Raw genomic sequence first — 14,701 nt, forward strand, 5'->3', positions numbered from 1 at the left:
TCTTTAAAACATCGCTGCTTGAGCCTCCACCGTACATGGACCTGTACAATGGCACTGGCAAAAGAATGCCGCACAAAGCACATTGCAGTTTCTTTTTGTTTACACCATACAGGTAATCATTCGAGAAGTGCACTGAAAGAAATTTGACACTAGATACGGCTTCTTTGTGAAAACCTCGAATACCTCCCGAAAACTCTTAGGTTGAAACCACATACTCAGCCTTATTTGGCATACCGTGCGCAAGAAAGGGTCAGTTGAGTCCCTAAAGAACAAAAACTGGTTTACCAGCTGCCGTACAAAGAGGTGGCCCAATCCCAGCCCCCCGTCTTTTACCCGCCGGAACATGTTGGTCCGGCTACAGCGCTCCCGTTCCAACGCCCAGACAAAGATGGCAAAAATCCTGTGTGGCTAGTGGCAAAGTACCGGGCTTGTGAACTCTGGTCCGACGTTCGAATCCTGTTCGGAGCATTGTAATTTTTAAACATGTTTATCATTGCACTAAAACGCTCTCTGTTGCTTTTTGTATTCAGAAAAACACACACACACACACACATTATATATATATATATATTGGAACTCCGGATTATGGGCGCAGTGCCGCGAGCACGGCACTGGGCCCATAATCCGGAGTTGCACTGGGTACTGGGTTTTGCAATAGGGATGTAACGTGAGGTGGTACTTTCAGCCTCTCAGAGAAAAAGGATGGCATAAATATGTATATCACGATGACAGCACGTAGTGATGCTGCTAAGAAACGGGAAGGACACATAAAAGCGGGTGCCTGCCGGGTCCTTTATTCATAATCGTTACTGCAAACTGCCATCGCAAAATAAAGTGAAATAACAACTGCTGCCATTGTTATCACTGTCACCGAGAAAATCCTCCGTGACACTCTTCAAGTTTATTCGACAAACAGCAGTTCAGAAATGCCTGCAACAGAATCGAACACGTACGACAAGGAATTTTCCTGATTGCGCGGTGCCTCATATAGTGCGACTTTGAATACCGTGATGGATTGACCCACCTGAACAACAGTGCCGATTATCTTTTTCAAGATTGCGATTAATACACCGTAACCACACTGATGGAGTACTAACAGTCTTCTAAATCAGGAAAGGAAAGACGGCACAAACTGCAATGTGACAACTTCCAGCTCGCCACTGTTACGCGAGGTGAATGCAGCACGCACACAGAGCAAGTACGGCGTGTCGGTAGAAAAACAAAGCAAAGAATAAATGTGTTAAATTCGTGTAATGAACTCTTAATATAATGCGAGGTGTGTTCTGAGGCCAGAAATGTCGAAAAATGGAGAAACAAAGAAGATGGTGTGGGGGGACTTGTTACATTTCTGCGTATGCAGTGTAATTTTATTCTGTGCTAGCGTACTTTGCTCCACCACCAAAATGTCAGGATTAATGTATGATTGGTGCTGTATTGAAGTAACAGGCAGAGAAACATGGGGCTGGAAACTGTGCAACTGCTTGGACTACCACGTTTTTATATTCTATTTGTTGCCTTCTCAATGAGTTTACCTAACCTGAAAATGGTCCAAAAGCTACAGGCTGACATGTTTTTATATTGTATTCATTTAGAGCTTGGCTAACCTGGAAAATTCAGCTGTCATATTATTTCAAATCATCGCAGCCAGCACAGGGCTGAGTTATGCTATGTGACCCTGTATTAGGTTGAAGCTTTATTGCTTGGAATGCCTGCTTGGTTTAGTCAATTAACTTAACGAGAGCAATTGCTTAGGCATTTTATTTCTCGCATTATTGATTTTTTGTAAATCGATAATTATTGGTGCACTTCTCAGTGAAGATGTGGCATTCATCAGCAGAAAAAAAGAGCAACACAACAAGACCATAAAAGTATAATAGTAGTTTAAATGTTCTGAGAAATTGTCAACTTAGGTGCGTTTTGGCTATGTTCCCACTTTCAGATTGTGTCAGCATGTCCATTAATTATCTATGTATATGTAAACAGTCGAAATAAAAAATAAAGAGAAAATGCAGTGTTGGAGGTGCCAATATGTGGATGCACGCCACACCTCAAGCCTGTACTTGTAGGCCTGATATAGACATCAGTCAATCAATGTTTACTTAACAGTACCACCACATGCCTTTCTGCAAAATATAGAGAGAAGACAGGACGTAGCCAAAGAAAAAAGAAAAGTATGCTACACAGGCTAAGCATGATGCACCCTCGCGATCACTTCTCATGTTTCTTCTTCTAATGATTCGTCTTCTACTGTTATATCAGTTAAGCCTGATTGACAAGTGGTGCATTGGGAACGCTTTAATGCCATGAATATTCCAAAGATCCTATGGCATGTCTGAGGCTGACGAAAGTGCTTGCTAATCCCCACACGTGCCGTGGCCCTTGCTTCTCTGGGTACTGTTCGGCTGGAGTTATGGTGTGCACCTCAATTAAAAAGATTTTATGCTAGTTTCCTCAAAGCTGTTGATATCGAAACTAATGAACAAAGATTATACTGTGACTTGGCTACATTAAGTTCATGCTGTGCATGTTTTTCAATAGTTTGCGCTTTCAGCTACAGACTTGTAGAATTTCTGTGCTTATTCATTCAAATAAATTACTGCAACGAAGCTCATAGATTTGGTTTTGATTTACGAGTACTCAGTTCAGTTTGACTAAAATACATCACAATTCGAGCTTCAGGCAGGCCATTCATTCACATTAAACTAGTTATGTTCAAACAAAATAATGAGGGCAAAATCTCTTAGTTGGATTTTGTCCGTTAACAAAGACTGAACATTTATTTAACAGTTACCTAAAACTACTGAATGTGCTTTCTTTATTTGACATATCACAGAATATGTTCTAACTGGTAGGTCAGTTGTCTGATTCAGTACAAAAATTGTTCTTTATTCGCTCTTTGAGCAAATACACAAAGTCCAAGGGGTGGCACATTAATGTTGTGTCAGCCACTGCAGGCTGCAAACAAGGCCATTTGTAAGATGTGGCCAGTAGATGCTTCTACCTTTCGTTTCTGTGTTTTTCAGTGAAAAGTGAGGTGATGCACAGCTTATAATTTGAATGAGCCTTTCGACTTCAAGCCTAGGGTTGCTTTTTATTTTACAGTAATCACTGTGGCGGCTAATACAGAGCCTCGTGCTGTTCAGTGAACATTGTTTACATTATCATGACCAGCCAAGCTGGTTCTGGCTGTGCTTTATATTGTAAACACAAGCTACAATAGACTGACATTTCTACAAAAGTATGATAAAGCTCCGAGTAGGTACTCATAGCTGGTGTTGTTTCATATGCAGTTACCACACATTAAAATGAAACAAAGCAACAGTACACAGTCAGCTTAACGATATTGGATAGCACAGCGAAGTGATGTAACACAGCCTATCAGTTCTATTACTTTTAGTCTAGCCAGAAAAGTTATCGAGGAGCATCGAGCCATATATGCGTAGGGGTGGCACATGGATGTTGTGTCAGCCACTGCAGGCTGCAAACAAGGCCATTTGTATGATGTGGCCAGTAGATGCTTCTATCTTTCGTTTCTGTGTTTTTCAGTGAAAAGTGAGGTGACGCATGGCTTATAAGTTGAATGAGCCGTTCGACTTCAAGCCTAGGGTTGCTTTTTATTTTACAGTAACCACTGTGGCGTCTGATACAGAGCCTCGTGCTGTTCAGTGAACATTGTTTACATTATCATGACCAGCCAAGCTGGTTCTGGCTGTGCTTTATATTGTAAACACAAGCTACAATAGACTGACAAGCTGATTTCTACAAAAGTATGATAAAGCTCCGAGTAGGTACTCATAGCTGGTGTTGTTTCATATGCAGTTACCACACATTAAAATGAAACAAAGCAACAGTACACAGTCAGCTTAACGATATTGGATAGCACAGCGAAGTGATGTAACACAGCCTATCAGTTCTATTACTTTTAGTCTAGCCAGAAAAGTTATCGAGGAGCATCGAGCCATATATGCGTAGGGCTGGCACATGGATGTTGTGTCAGCCACTGCAGGCTGCAAACAAGGCCATTTGTATGATGTGGCCAGTAGATGCTTCTACCTTTCGTTTCTGTGTTTTTCAATGAAAAGTGGGGTGATGCATGGCTTATAAGTTGAATGAGCCTTTCGACTTCAAGCCTAGGGTTGCTTTTTATTTTACAGTAACCACTGTGGCGGCTAATACAGAGCCTCGTGCTGTTCAGTGAACATTAATTACATTATCATGACCAGCCAAGCTGGTTCTGGCTGTGCTTTATATTGTAAACACAAGCTACAATAGACTGACAAGCTCATTTCTACAAAAGTATGATAAAGCTCCGAGTAGGTACTCATAGCTGGTATTGTTTCATATGCAGTTACCACACATTAAAATGAAACAACGCAACAGTACACAGTCAGCTTAACGATATTGGATAGCACAGCGAAGTGATGTAACACAGGCTATCAGTTCTATTACTTTTAGTCTAGCCAGAAAAGTTATCGAGGAGCATCGAGCCATATATGCGCAGTTTTCCCCATCTCCTCTTACAGGCTCCTTGGGAGCACTTTGTATCAAAGGATGACAAAAATAGTGAAAAATCTACATGTGTGTCTACACATTACTTGTATCTATTTGGTAATGTTAATGTTTTATATTTATGAATTTTGTTTAAAAGCATTTGACTCCTACACACACAGCTGCACCAATAAGCATTGCTAGGCTCCTGCATTGCCATGGCCCATGCAGATCAGTGGGACAATGCGTTTCATGTGCACAGAAAAGCTGCAGTGCAAGTTGTGTGATGAGAGTAGGCTACTTTATGGCATCACGGAACCACATAAGCTGAAGCTTTACAGACCAGTGCATGTTTGTGCTTCAAAAAGTAAGCAAGTGCAACAATGAAATATTGTTGCACCCATTGCAATACAAAACTTGTTGCTTTTTCTGACATTTACAACAAAGCCGATAACAAAGTATATTCGAGGTGTGAGTGAAGCCCTAGCTTGTGTTTTTATGAAATGTGGTGTCAAATCGCACATGTGCCATCAAGCAAGCTTAAAGGCAATTTGACGAATGTGAAGGATGCTCTCCCTTGGCTACGTCTTCCTGGCATGCTATAGAATGTTCCATACACTGACTGTGAATCTGTCTATATCAGCAAAAGCAGAAATTTCTGCAGCCGTATCAAGGAGCACAAGAATGATGTCGCCAAAGGCCACACAGTGACAAATGCCCTCGCAGAGCATGCCAAGAAGACACGTCACAATACAAACTGAACCTTGTGTTTATCCGACATTCCATTGTGAACAAGGGATCAGTACGAATCACGAAACATCATTTTATTTTGACTTTGACCTTGGTCAGTGACCGGCTTTATTTATTAACAAAGCTGCTACTTTTTGTGTAGTATGTATTTAACTAAGTATTTCCAATACTCACATTGCATTGTGACAAGACATGTAGCACAGAACAGGTTGTACTCCTGTGGTACATTCCATAAGGCATTACACAAAAAACATTTCCTTTATCACCTTTGATGGCACGTGGAACTTGGTCATGCTACATACACCCTTCATCTATTCTAGCATATCAAAGCAGAACATTTCTGCTGCTGGAAGCTTGCTGCCCTTGTAAGAGTGACCACCACAACAAGGTGGAGTATAAGTTTTATTTCAATAGATGTCTGATATGTGTTGTTGTCATGCGCACTCAGCTACACTCCTATTAGCCATGTGCACATTTTTTTATTCACCATCTTGCCAGCACCAGTTATGTAAAACAATTCCCAGCCACTTAAGATAACACAAAGCAGATATTATTATGCTTGTCACAGCTGTTAAACCTTTTAGCACTGAACATCCTGATGCACTCCATTAGGCCCACGTGTGCCTCATGTTAGACAAAATAGATTTTTTAGCAAACAAGAGACAGCAGCGTCATTTGTGTGTGCATGACACGCCCAGTACATGTCTTATTTTTAAGGACACAACCTGCAGTAAGTGCACTATTCACAGAAGTGGACTGATCTCATGAGGCCACAGTTGGCACTTAATTGCCATTGCCGAGCCTGGCTAGTTAGCCAAGCGCTAGTGTAATTTCTTCACTTGCTCAGTGAGCCTGTGTTTGAACCTTCTGATTGAGTAAAGTGTATTTTGTATTTTGACTTTGTAATGTGCATGGTGACATGTGGGCTTCCACATGTCACCATGTGGATGCCTTAAGCCACAATCTCTTTATTGCACTTGTTTGCTGAACAAAAAAATTATGTAGATCCAACGTACATGTTGGAATCTATGTGAAGTGAAGTTTTCATGAAACAGTTAATTAAATGCGATAAGTTAGGCCATCTTGTTCTTGCCTCTTTGGCATAAAAGAAACCAGCTCACGCATATGATTTCATTCATTCATGCTATGTAATGTGGTAACAGTTATAGTTTATTTATTTGTAAAAAAACTTACAAGGCCCCTACATGGGGATTGAGTAAGGGGGGCATAGAAGCAAATAAGTACACAGAATTTAGTAACAATAATAATAATAATAAAGAAACACTAGCCAAGTGCACAGCCCAAAAGTTAGAGAAACATAATAGCTACATAATGCTGTATATGAGTACAATAAAAATGATTTCTATAAGTTTGTAACAAACGTATTACAGTGCAAGAAAAAGGTAGGAAAAATAACTCAGAACAGTGAGTGTGATATGAATGGTTAACAAAGGTTAAGTGAGTTGAGTGAGTGGAGAATTTTTCACGATCAGTTTCCGCAACTATTCTGTCGGGGAGGCTGTTCCAGAGCCGAATGGCATGGGGACTTGCAGACGAGTTAAATGCTTCTGTTTTACCCTAGATGCGTGTGAAGCTATGATGATTGTGTAATCTGTGCGACATGTGCGATGACGTCTCTAGGTGTAGGGAGGGTTTGTTAGTGTGGTGGGCATATTTATGAAATAATGACAAAAGGGCTATGTCGCGACGATTACTTAGCAGCTGAAGTGAAAGGTGAATGTTTGAGTTACGCTAGAACGGTAGTCATAATTCGGGAAATAAAACGTGCAGCTCTATTTTGGTTTGATTCCAGCATGTTAAGTAATTTTGGTGGGGAAACCAGGCTGGAGCGGCGAACTCAAGTCGAGGGCGAACAAATGTTTGAAATGCCCGTTTGCGGATAAGTGGAGGTGAGTTCTGAAGGTTACGTCGCAGGTAACCCAGTGATCGAGAAGCACTGGCACAGATGGTGGTAATGTGAGAAGTCCAGGAGAGGTTTGTTGAAAGATTTACGCCTAGATATTTAAATGATGAGGTCCGACATAATGGGACCTTTTTAATACAGTAGGAATAGTCCAAGTTTGTGCGCTTGCGGGTGAAGGACATCACTTTACATTTTGATGAATTTAGAGTCATTAGCCAGGTGTCACACCAATTAATAATTTGATTAAGATCATTTTGGAGGATCAGGTGGTCATCACAGCTGTTAATAGAGCGATAGATAATGCAGTCGTCAGCGAAAATGCGCATGCATGATGATGAGTTATTGGGTATGTCATTAATGTATATCAGGAAGAGTAAGGGACCAAGAACGCTTCCTTGTGGTACACTGGATGGAACATCTGAAAGGGGAGAGGAGAAGCTGTTAGCGAAAGTAAACTGCTGCCTGTTAGAAAGAAAGTTTCGAAGCCAGGATAGAGTTAGTGAATCAAGTTTTAATGATGATAACTTCAAGAACAGGCGACAATGGGCTATGCGGTCATAAGCTTTAGAAAAATCCAGAAAGATGCTGTCAGTTCGAAGGTTTGAGTCCATGTTAAAATGTAAATCTGTCGTAAATTCAAGCAGTTGCATTTTGCCTGACAAACCTCTTCTGAAACCATGGTGATTATGAAAAAAGTTCAATTCTAGATGATGGTAAACATGAGATGCAATAATGTGTTCCATCATTTTAGAGCATATGCACAATAGTGATATTGGTCGGTAGTTCTCAGCCAAATTTTTGTCAGCGTCTTTGAAGATGGGTATGATTTTGGCTGTTTTCCAATCTTGGGGTATCTGACCGGTCATCAAAAGATTGATGAAAAATGTGGAATAAAAACTTGCTGGATACTAAACTATTTTTTAGTAATTTAGAATTAATATTGTCAATACCTGCTGAAGACGAAACTTTCCAGTTATTTATTAAGAAGCTGAACAATATCATCAATAGTATTGTCAATAGGTTCCATGTACCAGTAATCTAGGTCTGCAACGATAAGCAAATTAGTAATTCTTGCTTTTGTGAATACAGATGAGAAGAATTTATATTGGCTTGTATTTGTTTATAAATATTTTAAATGTACCAGTCACTTCTTGGCTGATAGCCCATTGTGTATATGTGCTGTAGTATGAAAATTATAGTCATTAAGAACATGCAGCAATCATCTCATAAAGCTAGTCGATGATGGCGCGATATGCACTGCCTATTCCTCAGCCAATCACATGACATAGGTATGTGCCATTGTATGCAACATATCGTCATAATCTACATGTGTACACGCTTCTTTGCTAATTACTCTTGATGGCATGTGTCATAGTATGGAAATCATAATCGTCAACAAGTGGAGATTACATTAAAGAGTTTGTTGGCTGCATGATATGTACCATCTGCTTTTTGGCCAATCCCCCATGCAGGGTAGATATGCTGCTGTGAGTGTACGCTCAGTAGGGAAAATTTCATGGAATGTGTTGTGCAGACAGATAGTACGGACAAGTGTATAGGGTGCTGCTTGAACTGCCATATTGCATTAGTGTTTGATGACTTCATTGCATTGAAGAAATTGTAGTCCATTTCTGCCAGCAAAGACAGACTGCCTTGTTTGAACAGTTGTACCATTTTTTCTGGTCAAAACAGGCAATAAAGGAAAAAGAATAACCTTTGTGGCCAAATCGTTAGAGCATGGGGCTGCTGCGGCTGGCAGACTGAGGTTCAAATCCTGCCGTCGGATGTTTTTTTTTTTTAAGAATAAGGTTGAATCTATTTGGCAAGAAGACGACCCGCAACCCACCCAGACAGAACCATGGGATGGGAGGCAAAGAAAAAGCTTCACTTTTAACAATTACCTTACCTGAAAATTCATTGACACTGATGTTTATTTAAGGCGAAACCACAAACACTGCAGTGTATTGCTATCAGGAAAGCAGCAGCTTTGAATGTAATGTGACATGACAGTCTTGCTAATGATAGCTGCATGTCATTATTGAACTATAGCCTAAACCTGAAGAAAAATAATATTTGTCTCATTTTAGTATATAACCCATCAGCCCCTCGACAAGAAAAAATACTAGCACTTGAATGACGAAACAATGCAGTTATGGCAGGGAAATGTCAGATTTCATTCATATAGCAGGTTATTTTTATTATGAATTTGCTTATGCTGGAGTGTCGAAAGGACATCTGCTGTGCATACAATGCATGTTGTGAACAAGGCTGTAGTCTCTTAACAGGTTCACTGATCCAATCATGTTTGCTTTGCTACTCAGTATGGACTATAGCAGTCTACCCAAATCTGCTGAAAATGCCAGCATGGTGCAGGATACAGTGTAAACCTGTGAACGATATTGACTGAGTAACGTTAGTGACAAATTTATTGGCTCAGTGTGTGTAGAAGTGAAATACTGCTGAAGAGGTAGTCAGCTCCTAGTTACAAGCCTGCAGTGGCACAACAATGCCAGTTTTCAAGCAGCATTCAGGCCCTATTTAGTATTCTCACTCCCACCACCAATGAGAGCTGCAGAAAAGTGAACACACTGTCAACAGCACTAGCATACAATTTCAGATGGCAACCCAGACAAGAAAGCAATAACACTTTGCAGGGCAGCGCAAAGCACTCAGGGTGCTTTGCACCATTAAACATAACTGGAGACACTGTCTTTCATTATTCATTATATGATCATAAGGAATGCACACAGCAGTACAGAAATTATGTAATTTCAATTAAGGGTAATGGGATCAGCAATGTAATTTGCTTGATATGAAAGCAGTTTATAGCACCATCACATAGGGCTCTGCACATACAATAGAAAAAAAAAAGGCTAAAAGCAGAAGGCAGGTTATCTCATGTCTATGCTATGCATATTACCACTAGTCTCCTCCAGTATTACATGTCGACGCATTTACTATAAACAGTACGCTGTAGGAAATTTAACAATGCAAACATGCGTACTGATGTTAAGGTGAAAAAAAAAACCAACCAGCATTTATAATAGGCACAAACACAGTCTACACTACCCGAGTCACTACAAGACGAATTTTCCACCTGAGCATCAGCTTACCGTAAATTCAGCTGTCGGGCTTCAAATACATGCTCTTACAAGCGCATGATACAGACACAACGGAGATCAAACACTCCCTCATCTCAAAAAAGAAAAAAAACGATCATTCGCGCGAAAGCTCCGTTTGTAACACTACGCCAACACTCGTTACATGCACATCGGCGCTGGTATGTAACAGAAGCCAGGAATGATTCCAAACGTATGTAGGTGCGCGGCGCGTATCGAAGTCTGCGGGCACGAGCACTCGATTGTGATGAGATTGCTGTGCCCGGCACAGCAACACACACACGCACAGAGAAGCTTTTTCATTCTTCTTGTCAGTTCTCTTGCGAGGCTTGCACGATATCTACGTCCGCAAACACGAAGCTTCCCGCTGGTCCACGACGGGGAACGCAGAGCGTTATATTTCAGTAAAGCGACCACACGCGCACATTTCGGCACTGCTACAGCATATGAAGTTCAGAATAACCTTATCATTATCAAATTATCAGTTGTGGCCACTGCATTTGGGAAACACGTGAGAAAACGCGATCCTTGGACCACACATTTGCGAGGTCGAAGCCATCAGTCCGGCCAGCTGTGTCGGTCACTGCACGACACTGTCGCACGTGTAATAGTTCGCACCAGGCACAAACGTTTGCTACAGTCGACGACAACCTTCGTTAATGCTGATGATCGCATCAAGCCCCAAACTTCTTTTTTGTTTTTGTTTTACGAGCGCGGCCGAAGGCCAGGCCTACATTTTGCTTCATCCCAGCGTAATTCAATAGCGCCATGTTGGATTTTAGGTGCTAGAGAGGCAGCTGACGTCACTCCTCAGGCAGCCAATGACAGCCATGGTGCGGAGTACTTCTTTCGAGAGCGCGGAGTTAAAAACTGTCGGAGTATAACCGGCTACCGGAGTATAACCGGAGAATTCATGCTGTTACATTCCGTCCTTCACCGTACGGAGTATAATGAAAGTTAATACCTCATGCACTCCGATGTGTCGGAGTATGTGGTTAGGCATCGGAGTTTAACGGGAACATATATCTGCAAAACCTCCCAGCTGGGTATGTTTTCGTTTACAGTGTAGATGCGTGTGAAAGAAAGATGATTATGCAATCTTCGTAAGGTAAATGGAGAAACTTGCATAGCTATTGGTGATGGCCTCGGTCCATGAACGTACTTGTGAAACAGCAATATAAGTGCTACATCACGACGAGCGTTCAATGAAGGAATTGATAGACTGTTTTTAATTTGCGTTGTACTTTCGTTCCAGTTGTAATTTTGTGAAATGATTCGATCGGCTCTATTCTGAACTGATTCTAGCATAGTGGTTAAATAAATCTAATGAGGGGACCATATTGAAGAAGCAAATTCAAGTTTAGGGCGAACAAATGTAATATAGGCTAATTTGCGGACATTTTTCGGCGTCTTACGGAGGCTCCGGCTTAAATATCCCAAGGATCGGGAGGCATTTCTGCAGATGTTGTTGATATGTGTAGTCCAGGAAAGGTTTGTTGTCAGGGTTACACCTGGGTATTTGAAAGAAGTAACTACAGACACAGGATTGTTATTAATATAGTATGAGAAGTCGGAAAGGAAATGTTTGAGAGTGAAAGACATTACTTTACATTTATCTGGATTAAGCGACATTAGCCAGGTGCTACACCAACTGCTAATAAGGTCAAGATCATTTAGAATTTTTACGTGGTCATCAGTACTAGCAATTTCTCGGTAAACTATACAATCGTCAGCAAAGATCCGCACATGAGAAGAAATGTTATTCGGTAAGTCGTTAATATATATCAGGAAAGTATTGAACCGAGGACACTGCCCTGTGGCACACCAGAGGAAACGTAAGAGAGCGGGGAGGAAAAATTATTAACCGCGGTGAACGGCTGCCGATTGGTAAGAAAGTTCTGAATCCAAGATAGCGTTAGTGAATCCAAGGACATCGAAGACAGTTTAGAAATTAGTCGGCAGTGAGCTACGCGATCAAAGGCTTTTGAAAAATCTAAAAAACACGCAGTCAGTTTGCAGGTTTTTGTCCGGATTAAAATGTATTTCAGTCGTGAACTAAAATAGTTGCGTATCGCACGATAAACCCTTCCTAAATCCATGTCAGTTTGTGAAGAAAAAGTTATTATTCTCTAAATTATTGTAAATATGGGAGGTGATTATATGCTCTAGTATCTTACAGCAGATGGAAGTAAGTGTAATGGGTCTGTAGTTTAGTGGTGAATTTCTATCGCCAGATTTAGAGATGGGAAGACCGCGATTTTCGAGTCTTGGGGAAGCATTCCTGTCGATAGCGATTGTCGGAATATATGAGATAATATTTTACTCGAGACTGATATCGTGTTTTTTAGTATCTTTGAGTTTATGTCGTCAACGCCTGCTGATGTGGACACTTTCAGATTATTTATAATGGATGCGATGCCGTCGACAGTAATGTCGATGGGCTGTAAAAAAGGGTAGTCAAGATCAGCTACCTCAGGCACGCTTGAGTCGTCTTCTATGGTGTATACTGATGAAAGTAATGAATTGAACGCGTTTGGACAGTCATGGTCTGGAATGGGAATGTGGTCGTTATCATGCAAAATGATGTTGCTGTCCTGTCGCTCCGGACACACTGATTCCCAAATTTTTTTTGTGTTAGTCGTGAGCAGGGATTCCAAATCGTGCGAAACGTACCTATCTCGGGCAGCGCGTACTCTAGAGCAGTAGCTTTTCAAGAAGTCGGTGTATTTTTTCCAAGATATTGGAGACGCGCGTTTTGCGGCCGCGTACAATCGTTTCTTTTTATTTCTTAGTTTGTTAAGTGACTTAGTGAACCACGGGCTGCGTTTATCATTTGTTATTTTAATTACCAGAACGTGTTGACCAACCAGGGTTATTAGCTTGTTTTTGAACAAATCCCAGTTATCTTGAACTGTTCGGTGATTGAAACAAGGAAGTGATACACTAACAAGAAATGTTTCAAGTTCAGCGTTAATAACACTGTAATTTCCTCTGTTATAGTCACGAATTATCTTAGTTGTGGCACCAGAAAAACGGGACGGTACTCTAAGGTATAATTGCATTAATTTATGGTCACTGAAACCATCTAAATATGTTATTTTTTTCAACAGTGTTAGGGACCGTTGTCAAAACTAGATCCAGTATATTGGAATCACGAGTGGGTTGACTTAGGATCCAATGTTAAGGCAATGAAGTCTGAAGAAAGGCGGCAGGTCGATGACAAGTGCTTCCAGTTTATGGAGGGAAAATTAAAGTCGTCGAAGAGAAAAATACTTTCAGCCGGACAAGCCCTAACGGCGTGAGTTAGGCTGTTTCGCAGGTCGCTAACAAACAACACACTTGAGTCAGGAGGACGATAACGGTAACCTAACAATAACTTTTCAAAACGAGTCATGCACGCAACCCAGACAATTTCTAGGTTAGTGTCGGAATCAATTAAATAAGATGTTACCGTCTTCCTAACGCCTATAAGTACGCCTCCACCTCGTTCATTAGTGCGATCACATCGGTAAATATTATACGTGGTATGTGTGGGACTTATTTCATTGTCTGAAATGTCAGGATGGAGCCATGTTTCTGTGAAGATGATAATGTCAGAATCTGTATCGTCTAGGAAAGAAGAGACTTGACCAAGCTTGCGAACCAGGCTTCGAATATTAGTAAATGATATTGATAGTGACGGTATGATCCGAGGTTCTGGTGCCTGATGGCAGTCACGGGTTCGAGTGCTATGCTTCAGCTATCTGCTCAGCTGCACTACTGTGCTAGTGACGCCGTCGTACACGTAGGTTGTGTCATCTATGCGCATTCTGTCGACGCTGAGCTTGAAATACTTTTTTTTTTGCCTTCGCGAATTCGATCAGGTTTCTTCTTGCTTCTCGTGTAGCTGGGGAGAAGTCTTCTCGTATCGAAAATCCGGAGCCCTTAAGCTTTCGTGCAGCTGAGAAGATGCGTTTTTTATCCTTATAAAAGGTCAATTTCGGTATGATCGGTCTCTTTTTTTTATCGGCGTGCTTGCCTAATCTGTGCACCCTTTCGAAGTGCGTGCTTGATAGGCTTAAGTCAAGTTTCTCGGCACAGAAATCGACAATAGCACGGCAATCAGCACTCGAATATAATTATAACCCTAATACTAATTGTAAATATTCATCTCATCTATGGGATCTAATGCGCGCGCTGTTGCTTTGTCTCTGCGTGTAGTAGTTGAGAGAGCCAGATTAAGGGCGGAGTAGTTGGAAGGTATACTTTCTAGGAAAAATGGCCGCTCAAGGAGAAGAGCGAACTCTAGCGCCTTTAGAGGCTAGGAAAACTGCCTTAAAATATTTAGACTGGAGTGAAAGCTTCGTTAACAAACTATAACACGGCAATCAGCACTCGAATACGACGAGAGAAATTACTGAGACTTGGAAAATTCCCTTGA

This window comes from Dermacentor andersoni, chromosome 7 (genome assembly GCF_023375885.2).
Source record: "Dermacentor andersoni chromosome 7, qqDerAnde1_hic_scaffold, whole genome shotgun sequence".
Lineage (NCBI taxonomy): Eukaryota > Metazoa > Arthropoda > Arachnida > Ixodida > Ixodidae > Dermacentor > Dermacentor andersoni.